General features: G+C 40.2%; 1 long non-coding RNA gene across 1 annotated transcript in view; it reads right to left on the bottom strand.

The window, feature by feature from the left end:
* The window catches only part of LOC140477244 (uncharacterized), a 99,077-nt gene extending 87,002 nt beyond the window's left edge, over positions 1 to 12,075 (bottom strand). Inside the window, exon 1 of the long non-coding RNA XR_011960686.1 lies at positions 11,883 to 12,075. This is a non-coding gene — a long non-coding RNA (uncharacterized lncRNA). The remainder of the gene's footprint in view (positions 1 to 11,882) is intronic.
* Positions 12,076 to 12,555: the final 480 nt, after the last annotated feature.

Below are 12,555 nucleotides of genomic sequence, written 5' to 3'. Positions count from 1 at the left end.
TAGAAGAGGTTAAGTTCTTGTCAAATCAAAAAAGAAACTGCAGAATCCAAACTCTCAGTGTTACTTAACATTCTCCACTGATATAGCTGAATAATTATACTTGGAGTTTAAACTCTTTACTCCACAGATACTATCCTCCCCAACATGTTGCACCAACCCTACAAAAACCTTTCTGAGAATGCCATTGACCATCACTACCAACTTCATGACAAAGATTTACAGTTTTACTCTTTGCAACCACAGTATCCATGGTAATTAAAGTGATGAAAGTCCTCAACTTTTATAACTTCAGTCCTCACAGTTAGCCAGGGATACCTGCTCTACATTAAGCAGTGAGCTGCTCTGTTCAAAGTGAATTATATGTTTAATTTGTGTAATAATCTTGACTAGCATAACACTGTACTGTCAGATAAGACATTAAACCAGGTCATTACTTACATTCTCAGTTTGGTGGGAAGCATTCCATGGCACTATTTCAAAGAGGCTTGAGAGTTCTACTTTCTTTGCCAATAGATATCCTTTGAGTAATATCACTAAAAAATGATTATCTGGTTATTGATTTAATTGATCTTTATGGGACTTTACTGTACATAAATAATCCATTATATTTCCTACATTACAACACTTTCTACACTTCAACGATACTTAATTGGCTGTAAAATTAGATTAGATTACATTACAGTGTGGAAACAGGCCCTTCGGCCCAACAAGTCCATACTGACTCGCCGAAGCACAACCCACCCATGCCCCCACATTTACCCCTTACCTAACGCTACGGGCAATTTAGCATGGCCAATTCACCTGACCTGCACATCTTTGGACTGTGGGAGGAAACTGGAGCACCCGGAGGAAACCCATGCAGACACGGGGAGAATGTGCAAACTCCACACAATCAGTCGCTTGAGGCGGGAATTGAACCCGGGTCTCAGGTGCTATGAGGCAGCAGTGCTAACCACTGTGCCACCGTGCTGCCCGTTTAGTTACATCGTGAAAGTCAAGGAAAATATCATATAAATGGGAGTTCATTCCTTATTTAATAACATGGAAATTTCAGTCATGGCTATAATGTCTTTTACTATTAAACAACTTGGCAATGCTCACAGTCTCAGTTCACGAGTTACCCGGGAGTATACATTGAAGTAGAGTTGATGGGTAACGCCAATGCATTAATTAGGGAAGTGGACTGGGAACAGTAATTAAAGGGCCAACATTTCTTTGCTTTAGATAGGCTGTCAGAGTTTCTGTGTAAGATCTTAGAAATTAACCAGAATGGAACCTCTTCAGTTTCTAGAAGGCAGTGAGCACCGAGCAACTCTCATGAAAGATCAGTGAACAAATCTATGAGTGATTGTGGTATCAGAGAATTTGTTATTAACTCTTTTGGGCTCAGGGAGTAATCTTAGAGAAGTTAACAACCTTGCCTGTAAATTTTGTTTGTCTTTATTCTTCTCTTTGAGTGACTTGTAGGGGGTTGTCAGGTAGTAATTCTCTGCAGTGGGTTCAGAGAATAAGCTATGGTTAAAGTCAGGAAGTAAAGCTACAGAGTGGTCAGAGAGAATTTCCCAGGGGTGGTCAGACTAACTCTTGAAGGGATCAGGGAGTAACTCATAGGCGGAGGGTGATGTTAGAGATCAGGGAGTAACTCTCCGGGAGCTAGGCAACAACTCTCAGGAGGTCAGGAAGTATTCCGTAGGGCTCAAGCAAAAACTGTTGGGGTGCTAGAGAGTAACTCTTGTGGAGTCGAAGAGTGACTGGCACAGAGCAGCCAGGGAATAACTCTAGGGAGGCTAGTCAGAGAGGAGGTTGTTCAAAATAAAATCCTTTGATGGGTGAAAGATTAATGCTTGGGGGTGGTGGGGTCAAATAGTAACTATTGTTTAAGTAAATTCCTAAGATTGGTTGAGAACCATTCATGCAACATGCAATTTCCCATTTTTTCTTTAGCTGTTCCTCCCTGATATAAGCAAAAATACTTCATTCAATTGCTGGTAGGCAAATACAAATAAGCTCCCCAATTAACAAGGTGAATGCATTAACATTTGTAAATGCTCAGTGAATGTCACACGATCAAGCATCGCATGATCAGAGCAGGACTTATACACTGAATGCTAAGGTCTTCAGGAGTGTTGCTGAGCAAAGAGACCTTGGAGTGCAGGATCATAGCTCCTTGAAAGTAGAGATGCAGGTGGATATGTTAGTGAAGAAGGTGTTTGGTATTCTTTCCTTTATTGGCCAGGGTATTGAGTACAGGAGTTGGGAGGTCCAATTGAGGCTGTACAGGACATTGGTTAGGCCACTTTTGAGATATTGCGTGCAATTCTGGTCTCCTTCCTATTGAAAGGGTGTTTTGAAATTTGAAAGGGTTCAGAAAAGACTTATAAGGATGTTGCCAGGATTGGAGGATTTGAGCAATAGGGACAGGTTGAATAGGCTAGGGCTGTTTTCCCTGGAACATCGGAGGCTGAGGGTGACCTTATAGAGGTTTATAAAATCATGAGGAGCATAGATAGAGTAAATAGACCAGGTCTTTTCCCTGGGTCGGGGAGTCCAGAACTAGACGCTATAAGGTTTAGGGTAAAGATCTGAAGGGCAACGTTTTCACGCAGAGGGTGGTACGTGTGTGGAATGGGCTGCTAGAGGAAATTGTGGAGGCTAGTCAATTGCAACACTCAAAAGGCATCTGGATGGCTATATGAATAGGAATGGTTTGGAGGGCACTGGCAGGTGGGTCGGTATGGAGAAGTAGGTGCAAAGGGTCTGTTTCCGTGGTGAACATCTCTATGACTCTATGACACTATGATCAAAAACCAAATCTCAATTAAATAAGTTAGGCAATCCTGGTCCTGGAGGAACTAAATACATGACTGCAAGCTTTCCAAGAGATAATCTGCAGTGGGTTATCAGAAATAGTACGTCATTATACACTAGGATAACCTAATAAGTAAACTTTGCATCTTACCTATGATGTTCTCCCAATGACTCAATTGTATTTCATTAGTTTGTGGCGATTTAGCCAGATTCCATTCATGCTGACTATCACTGCTTTGCCCCACCTATTTTACATTTATTACACCCAAATAACAATGTGTTTGCCCAACCAGCAATTGTCTAATTATCTGGTAAATCATAAATTGTAAAATTGTAGCTCAGTATGGCCTTTCATTTTGTTCAACACTGCCTTTATCAGCAAAACAACAGCTATTGCATTGATCAGTAATTTAAAGACAGAAATTCTTGCAGTTAGGATAAAAAGTTAAACCTTCAGATTCCCGTGTCAGCTGGCTTTAGTGGCTCCTATTAGGATGTTAATAGTTCCCCTCCTTGTGTCTTCTCCATTTGTGAAGATTTTGCTCATTTGAAGAATGGGTGCAGATACAATGGGTTGAGTGTCCTCCTGCACCATAACACTTCTGAGATTTTCATGTGCAAATCTCATTAGCGATTGTTGTCAGGAGTGTTGTTAGATGTGGCATCACTGCTGATCCTAATTCAGTACCCACACAAAGTTCGGAAAATGATCATCAATAGTGGAAAAAGCACAGCAGGTCAGGCAGCATCTGAGGAGCAAAAGAGTCGATGTTGTGGGCAGGACCCTTCATCAGGACTGAATGGGGATTCTGGGTGGGCAAGCCAGTAATGGAAGATACGAGGTTCTCTCCCTCTTCCCCGAGTTTCATTACTCTGAGCAGCAACAACATTTAGGTCGCATCGTCAATGTAGTAGTAAATCCCAAGACACTTAATAGACCACTATCAAAGAAAGGGATGAATTTCACTTTAAGTATAGCAAACAGAAACCCCCAGGATTCTTTCCAGGTCTTGAACTGTGCCCCAGCCCTCCTTCAGGGAAAGAATCATTGATCTGGACATTTCACAGATGCATCTGCTTGACTCACAGCGAGATGGTTATCTGTCTAATTGAACATGTGGGGCTAGTTCACAAAGTTGGAGGGCCTTCCTGCTTAAGAACACTTGGCTGCAGTAAAGGGTAAGTGCTTGAGAGGGTGGTTCAACATGGAAGTTCACTTTATTTAATCAACTTACAGTTAAATAAGAACCAGAAAAAGCATCAAGACTACCACAGTGTGGCTAATGGTCTGTGGAATCCTATACAGCACAGTCTTTGGCTGCAACTGCACCCATGCAGTCAGTTCAGCAGAGCCTAAGGCCTGCCTGCAGCACTGTCTCAGCCCAATATCGTATTCACCTCCATTCGATTCCAGTCTGTGACTTGCAGGCAACTAAACAGTCCCTACTGAGCTAAGAAACTGGAAGCTTAGTGGAAACTCTCTCACAGTCTCCTGTCAGTGACCTTAACAATGAGCCATATATACAGCTCTGCCAGGTCCCAAACTCAAAAAGATCAAGTCGACAGACCTCCATGCCAACTGGCCTGTATTTTTCTGTTGCTAACTTGTCACAACCTAAAAATTCTGCTAAATTAAGGAGAAATTAGGACAACTGACAGGTTAGGATAATTAGGACAATTAGAAAACTTTGTAAAGGATGTAGGGTTTAATGACAGATGTTTATCTGTAGTTACATTGACAGTAATTTCTCAGATAACGGATGGTTCATCAAACTGATGTGCACATCTTTTAGCCCCAAGTTACTTCCATCAAGCCCTTTCCTTCACAAAAGATATCATGCATGTCATGATCACTTTCCTGAGAGACAATGGATTTCTTGCCTGGTTTGTGTGCTCAGAAGCAGCAGAAATCCTGACTCTGCAAACATGGCCTTTAAAAATGGCCACCTGCATCCTGGATTTCTAGTTCAGGCTGAATTGATGGTCACGTCAGATGATCTGGAAAGAATCTTAGATCTTGCTGTGTTCCTGAGGCAGACTGAGCAGGAAGTCTGTCTCAGGGCTCAAACACTACGTTCAATCTTAATGATAAAGATTAAAACAGAAAACATCCCTCCTCATCTCACTTTGTGACTTACCTTATCACCTCACCTTTGACAACCTATGGCCCTGTATTCACATCACCATGACCCCCGTGCTACACAATGCCCATCTTCCTACCTTAATGATCCCTCATATCCCCTGCCAGTCTATGACCAATCTGCCCATTCCCCATGCAAATTTACCCATCTTGAAAAATCCTAATGCCCATATGCCAATTTATACACACCACCAACCAACCTCTGTCTTTCCCTGTACATGCCAACATAATCTATTATCCAGTATGAACATTAATCAGGAGGTATCCTGCAAGAAAATAAAGTTATCAATCTATTAATGATGCTAATATTGAGAAAAAAACCCACTGTAATTGATACAAAGATGCATTAAATGCATTATAATTGTTTCAACTAATCCCTAATGGAAACAAACATTTTGCTTAATCCTTTGTAATGTAATGGTGGTTAAATAGATCTAGGTTCATAGGTGTGCGTCATAACATGAATAACCAGGTTGATTTAAAATAGTGGAAAAAAAATTCAATAAGCAGTTGAGCTGTCCTCTAATAGCCATCACAAAAATAATCAGTAAGGAAATCAGTCATGCAGCGGAAATCCTATATTAGTTTGATATGAACAAGCGCTCTAAATACTGAGCAATGTTTTTTAACTCCACACTTTTCGTCTGTCCAGTTTCTTGACAACATTGTCAGTCCAGATGAGCTTATACACTTTTTATGCATGAGCGGCTTTTTCACAGCAAAGGGATGACCTCCACCACAAGGTACCTTACCTCTCGCAAAATGTGCCTTACCTCCACCAATGGTGTCACAGCACTTAATTCAAATGGGTACCATAATTCTGTGAAAGGGAAGAAAATGTAAACCATATCTTCAACCTGACCTGTTACATCCCCCTCAACCCCACAAATTTTCCATCTCCCACTCATGACAACAACGCAACCTAATTTCTCGTATCCAACCCCCTTCTTGTTAGGATGATAGTTCTAGACATTTTTAACAAGTCTTGATACTTTTTTACAGGCCTTGAGGAATTGAACAGTTCCTAGAGGGACATACATCTTTTACACACAACCTTCTCCACAATTAAAAAGTCACAACAGGTTCCTGATTACCCCCTAAAGAATCATTGACCACCCCCCCACCCCCACAAGCTCAAAGGATCCCAAAGGTTCCCTTCAAAATTTCCCCAACCCTAACCTCCAAGATATCCTGCATCATTAGCTGTAAGGGTACCTCAGCTGTCTTAAAGGGCACTTTGGCTTACCAAAAGAGATAAGCTAAGAATAGAAAGAAAAGGAAATTACTGGAAAAGCTCAACAGGTCTAGCAGCATCGCTGGAGAGAAATCAGAGGTAATATTTCAGATCATGTGACTCTCCCTCAGAACTGGAGTTGCATGTGGACTGCAGTAGTTCAAGAAGGCAGTTTACTAACACCTTCTCAAGGGCACCTAGGGTTGGGCAATAAATGCTGATCAGCCAGAAACACCCATGCCCCATGACTGAAATAATATAATGCATAAACATGTGAAATTATTCACTTTGGTAAGAAAACTTTAAAAAGTGATTCATGTTTCAAAATGGTCAGAGGCTGGAAAACATTGGTATACAAAAGAAACGGGGTGTCCTTGTACAAATCTTACTGGAAATTAATTTGTGGATACAAGCAAAGAAGAAAATGAATGGTATATTAGTCTTTGAAAAAATGGACTAGAATATGATTAAAATATAATTGTTATAATTATATAAGACCTTCTGAAACCATACCTGAATTATTATATATTGCTTTGATCTTCTTACCTGAGAAACAACAAAGGTTCCGAGACTGATTCCTCAGATAAATGCATTGTCCAGTGCAGAGATATTATGCATAAACCGACTTTTGATAGAAAATAAAAGATTGAGGAGTGATCTTACTGAAACATATTGTCCCAGATCTTTTGATTAGCATTGAACTGTTCTGACAGATGCTGATCAAAGGAGAAAGTACTCACTAATGTATCAGTGTGGTTTTAGGCTAAACTTCTGATGCTGGCTACTGTTTGAACAATGCCTTGCAGAAAACAGGGTAACATTACATGAGAACTGAAACCAAACTCTCCCAGTGTCACAGAGGGACATGGGAACACATGTTAACAACAGCAATGGATAGCATAGGGATTTAAACTCTGAGGTAAGTTGAATCCTCAGGGAGAAACAACACATTTTGTCAAAGTTTTTTGTCTTTCACTCATCAGGTCAATTTGCAGAAAATACCAATGTAAAAGGGTATACAATATTTGTATTGTATGGGACAAAAGTTCTGATTGGTTGACAAGTGGACTCTGGTCAGTTGAGGTGCCATGAAGAATGCACAGTTCCCAATGACTAACAACAGCCGAGGCTTGTTTAAATTTTAAATCAAGCAGATTGACTTTGGTTGATCAAGTATTGCAATATAAATATTATTTTTCTTTGTTAATTCCTGTGGATTATCCTAATTAGTCCAAAACAAAACTCTTTGACAAATGTGCATTATTTTCAGCAATATTTATGTTCTGCGCTGACAAATGACTATAACGTAAGTTGAATTAAATCTCTGCAACATTTTCAGTTATTGCATTGTTTTTACATTTTTAATTTATTTTAATATACAATTTTACTGTTATTGATGTAACATTGTTTTATTTCTTCTAAGCATTTAATGTCATTTTTATTTATCAAATCTACGTACAAGTAATTCTTCTTATTTTCTTTAACATGCAGTGTTCTTAATGAATAAGCACCAAGTGTCTGGTGAGGAGGTGGGTTGTCCGAGAGGGTAGTGGTTGAGGGTTTGGGATAGGAGGGCTGAGAGTGGAAGACGTCAAAGGGCTCAAAGTGAATGTTTGGCGTTCCATTATTTAGTTACCCAGGGATTCAAGCAGGTTTTAATCGATCGAACCTTACCTGGGTAATTATCCAGGTCACTGAGTTAGAGACCTCTAAAGTCTCTGACTCAAGCACAGATTTAGAGACTCTTTTTGAGGCATTCAGGCACCTACTAAATATTCATTGACATTTTAAATATCCCATGCAATTTCTGGGTAGTTGGTGTGTTTTGACATCTAAGGGGCCTTTAGAGCATAATTTAAGGTTTGCTGCTGCAATAACTACGTTCCAATTGGAAAATCTGGGCCATGATTTTAATAGGGGCCTGGCCAGGGTAGATACCAGATATATGCTTCCTCTAGGTAGGGATTCTAAATCTGTGGTTTCCAATCTTAGAGTAAGGACTCAAGCATTTAGGACTGAGTAGAGAATTGTCTCCATCTCCAATAAGAGACATTCTAACTTTGGTATTATCATCACTGACTCCCCCACTACCAACATCTTTGGGATTACCATTGACCAGAAACTAAACTGGACCTGCCATACAAACAAAATGGTTACAAGACCAGATCAGAGGCTGGGAATACTGCAGTGAGTAACTCATCTCCTGATTCCCAAAAGCCTGTCCACCCCCCTACAAGGCACAAATCAGGAGTATGATGGAATACTTCCCATTTCCCTAGATGGGTGCAGTTCCGACAATGCTCAAGAAGTTTGATACCATATAGGACAAAGCAGCCTGCTTGATTGGCACCACATCGACAAGCATTTATTCTCTTCACCACTAACGTTCAGTAGCAATAGTGTGTACTATCTACAAGATGCACTGCACCAAAGGTGCTTAGACAACACCTTCCAAACCCACACCAACTTCCATTTAGAAGGACAAGGGCACAAGATATACGAGAATACCACCACCTGCAAGATTCCCTCTAAACTGCTTCCCATCGTACCTTGGAAGTATATTGCTGTTCCCTTCACTGTGTTTGTTTTAAAATCCTGGAATTCCCTCCATAAGGGCATTTTTGGGTCAATCCAGCACGTGGACTGCAGTGGTGCAAGAAGGCAGCTCATCACCACCTTAAAGGCAACAAGCAACGGGTACTAAATGCCCACTTTAAAAAGTGAATTTAAAAAAACTCTTCACCAAGGATCATGAATCTGTGGAATACTTTTTCCAAAGATTGTTCAATTGTTGAATATACTCAAGCCAGAGAGTGATAGGTTTTTGGTACGAGGGAAATGTGGTTTGAGGTAGAACATCAGTCGTTAACATAGAAATAGTGGATCATGTTAAAATGGCCCATTCCTGCTTCTATTTTATATGTTCACATATATTCCCTCAGCTCTATTCATAGCACTAGGAGATCAGTTGTAATCAGCAACTTTACTTGCTTGCTAATCCCTGAAATGTTAATTCAAAACAATTGACAGATTAAGCATTTACGCTAAATGATCCTGCAAGTTTAATACTGATTGAAATATCAATGAACAAGTAAGAAGTTCTTTGACAAGATAGTTTATGAAAATTTCTAAAGGTCGGCAATTTAATAATTAAGATTTGTGATCAGAAAACATTGTTGATCCAATATTGTATAGGATTCTGTTTTTGTTGTTTATTGACTTCTTTTCAATATTGCAGTTTCAGTTTTATCCTATGTTATTTTGCAAACAATGATTAAAAATCTATTCTATCCTATGCCTCTTCATTAATGTTGAACACTGACACCCTTCAATGCTACAAAAGATTTATCTCCATATTTACTCTAGTTTCAAATACCACAGGAAACGTGTTGTGTGCAGGGGTTCATTGACAGATCTGAAATATTCCAGGTGTGTCTGGTACCATGGTTATATCATTAAAATAAACAAGAAAAGATAAGGAGTTCAAGACTAGATTACAGCACTAACATTGCTCTCATTGACAACATTTTTAAAAAATGTATGATGTAATTGGAAATTATCTGAACCGCAGCCACCAGCTTTGGCTGAAATGTAAACAGCTCCAACTTCCAACATTAATCCAGGCAGTAGTTCAGATGTCTGCATCCATTCCCTGTGAATAGACTTATGCTAACAGTATCATTTCTCTTTTTATTCTGGCAAACAAGAATTAGATTAACTATGGTTGCATTACAAACAATTTCTTTTTAAAGTAAACTCTAGTAAACAAATTGAATCTGCCTGATTACATTATTCATATATCCGTATATATATGTATATATGTTAACAAATGTCTCTTGTTTCCAGTTTAATATAAAGTGACATTCTCATTTTGCCCCTTAACCTGAAGCCAGAAGCCAGAGCTTCAAATTAATTGCACTCAATAGGCATTGGCAACTGCAAGGTATCTCACCCAAAGTACATTTTACAAATGAGCCTGGACACTGTGCATTTCCAAGTATACAAATACATGTACGAACAGCACCTTTGACCCCTTGAGCGTGCGCAGCAATTTAATAACATCATGGCTGATCTGACTGTAACATTCCTGCCTGATAACCTTTCACCTCCTTGCTTCTCTGCCTCAAATAAAAAAAAAGAAACTCTGCTTCAATAGTGTTTGGAGGAATAGAGTTTCAAAACTTTTGCAAGAAACAAAATTGCTTCATTCCTATGTTAAATGGGCAATCCCTTATTTTTGACCAGTGACTCTTAACTCTAGATTATCCACAAAGAAAACATCCTCTCCACAGCCACCTTGTTAACACTCCTCAGGATCGTAGATGTTTCAGTCAAGTTGCTTCTGATATTTCTAAACTCCAGTTGACACTAGCCTAGCCTGTCCAACCTGTCCTGTCCAACCTGTCCTCATAAAGTAATGTTTCAAATAATAGAATCGTAAACCTTCTTTGAATTACTTCCAAAGCATTTACATCCTTCCTTCAATAAGGAAACATAGTACTCTAAAAGCAGACTCACCAGTTGTCTATGTAACTTAGGTATGACCTCCTTACTTTTGTATTCAGTTCCTCTCACAATAAATTATAACCTTTTAATAGCTTTCCTAATTACTCGCTGTTCTTGCCATTTGTGAATCATGCACTACTGCCCCCAGATCCCTCTGTATCTTAGTGCTCTGACATCTAAGGTTTAGATAATATGTTTTTTTTAATCTTGCTGCCAAAATAGGCATCTTCCTTTTTCCCAAATGGTACTCCGTTACCAAAATCTTAAGCAATCGCTTAACCTTTTTATGTCCCCTTCACAACTAACTTTTCAAAATATTTTTGTTTCATTAAGAAATTTAACAACCATATCTTTGGTCATCTTCATCAAATCTTCAACACAAAATTGTAAAAAGTTGAGGCACAGTACTAATCCATGTGGCACATCACTAATCCATGTGATACATCATTGCATCTTCTCTATCAGAAAAATACCTATTTATGCTGCAGAGGGCAATACAGGATGGGATTGTTAGGTACATTCAAGTCTGAGATAGTGTTTAATCAGTAAAGCATCACAAGGCAGGAGAGTGTAATTGAGGATTATCAGATCAGCCATGATCTCATTGAATGAAGGAGCAGTCTTAATGAACTGAATGGTCTACTACTTCTCCTCCATCTTATTGTCTTTTGATGCCAGGGTCAGTAGCTCATACACCCTGCAGCCCTCAGTCTCATCCAAACAAGCTGAAAGAAATTCAATTTTGTCAGACAAATGCAAAAGCTAAGTCTCCTGTGTTCCTTCTCTCCGGATCCCTTTACCAGTCTCACTTACACTTGCACTCACATGTCCCTGACCACTTAACAAATCAAAAGACCCTATCCGAAGGGGTGTGGTTACTTTCTGGTACAATCCATCCAGGTAACTTTCCTTTATCCTGACTTCTTGCAGTATCTGCAGCTTGGTCTCCAGTTCATAAACTCTGAGCCAACATTCCTCTCACCATAAACATGCCTGCCCTGGATCATACTGGCATCCAGGAACTCCCACGTCCTGCACACAAGACACTTCACTTGTCCTGCATCCTTGATGTGATGTAACTGACTACTAAGTTATTTTATTTAAATATTTATTTTCCATTTTGACATATTTTATTAGCCATACCACAGTTCTTTTCCTATTTAAAACCTTGAGAATTAAATAGATCGTAACTACCTTAATAATGATGCGGGGCCCGAGCACCATGCCTGCCAAAATTCCCATATAATATCAGATTCGGTGTTTCGCTGTAGTAGTGGTGCTGGAAGAGCACAGCAGTTCAGGCAGCATCCAAGTAGCTTCGAAATCAACGTTTCAGGCAAAAGCCCTTCATCAGGAATAAAGGCAGTGAGCCTGAAGCGTGGAGAGATAAGCTAGAGGAGGGTGGGGGTGGGGAGAAAGTAGCATAGAAAACAATGGGTGAGTGGGGGAGGGGATGAAGGTGATAGGTCAAGGAGGAGAGGGTGGAGTGGATAGGTGGAAAAGGAGATAAACAGGTAGGACAAGTCTGGACAAGTCATGGGGACAGTTACTGAGCTGGAAGTTTGGAACTAGGGGGAGGTGGGGGAAGGGGAAATGAGGAAACTGTTGAAGTCCACATTGATGCCCTGGGGTTGAAGTGTTCCAAGGTGGAAGATGAGGCGTTCTTCCTCCAGGCGTCTGGTAGTGAGGGAGTGGTGGTGAAGGAGGCCCAGGACCTCCATGTCCTCGGCAGAGTGGGAGGGGGAGTTGAAATGTTGGGCCACAGGGTGGTGTGGTTGATTGGTGCGGGTGTCTCGGAGATGTTCCCTAAAGTGCTCTGCTAGGAGGCGCCCAGTCTCCCCAATGTAGAGGAGACTGCATCGGGAGC

This window comes from Chiloscyllium punctatum, chromosome 5, assembly GCF_047496795.1.
Source record: "Chiloscyllium punctatum isolate Juve2018m chromosome 5, sChiPun1.3, whole genome shotgun sequence".
NCBI lineage: Eukaryota > Metazoa > Chordata > Chondrichthyes > Orectolobiformes > Hemiscylliidae > Chiloscyllium > Chiloscyllium punctatum.
The sequence above is the reverse complement of the archived record's forward strand: the minus strand, read 5'-3'. Positions and strand labels throughout refer to the sequence as shown.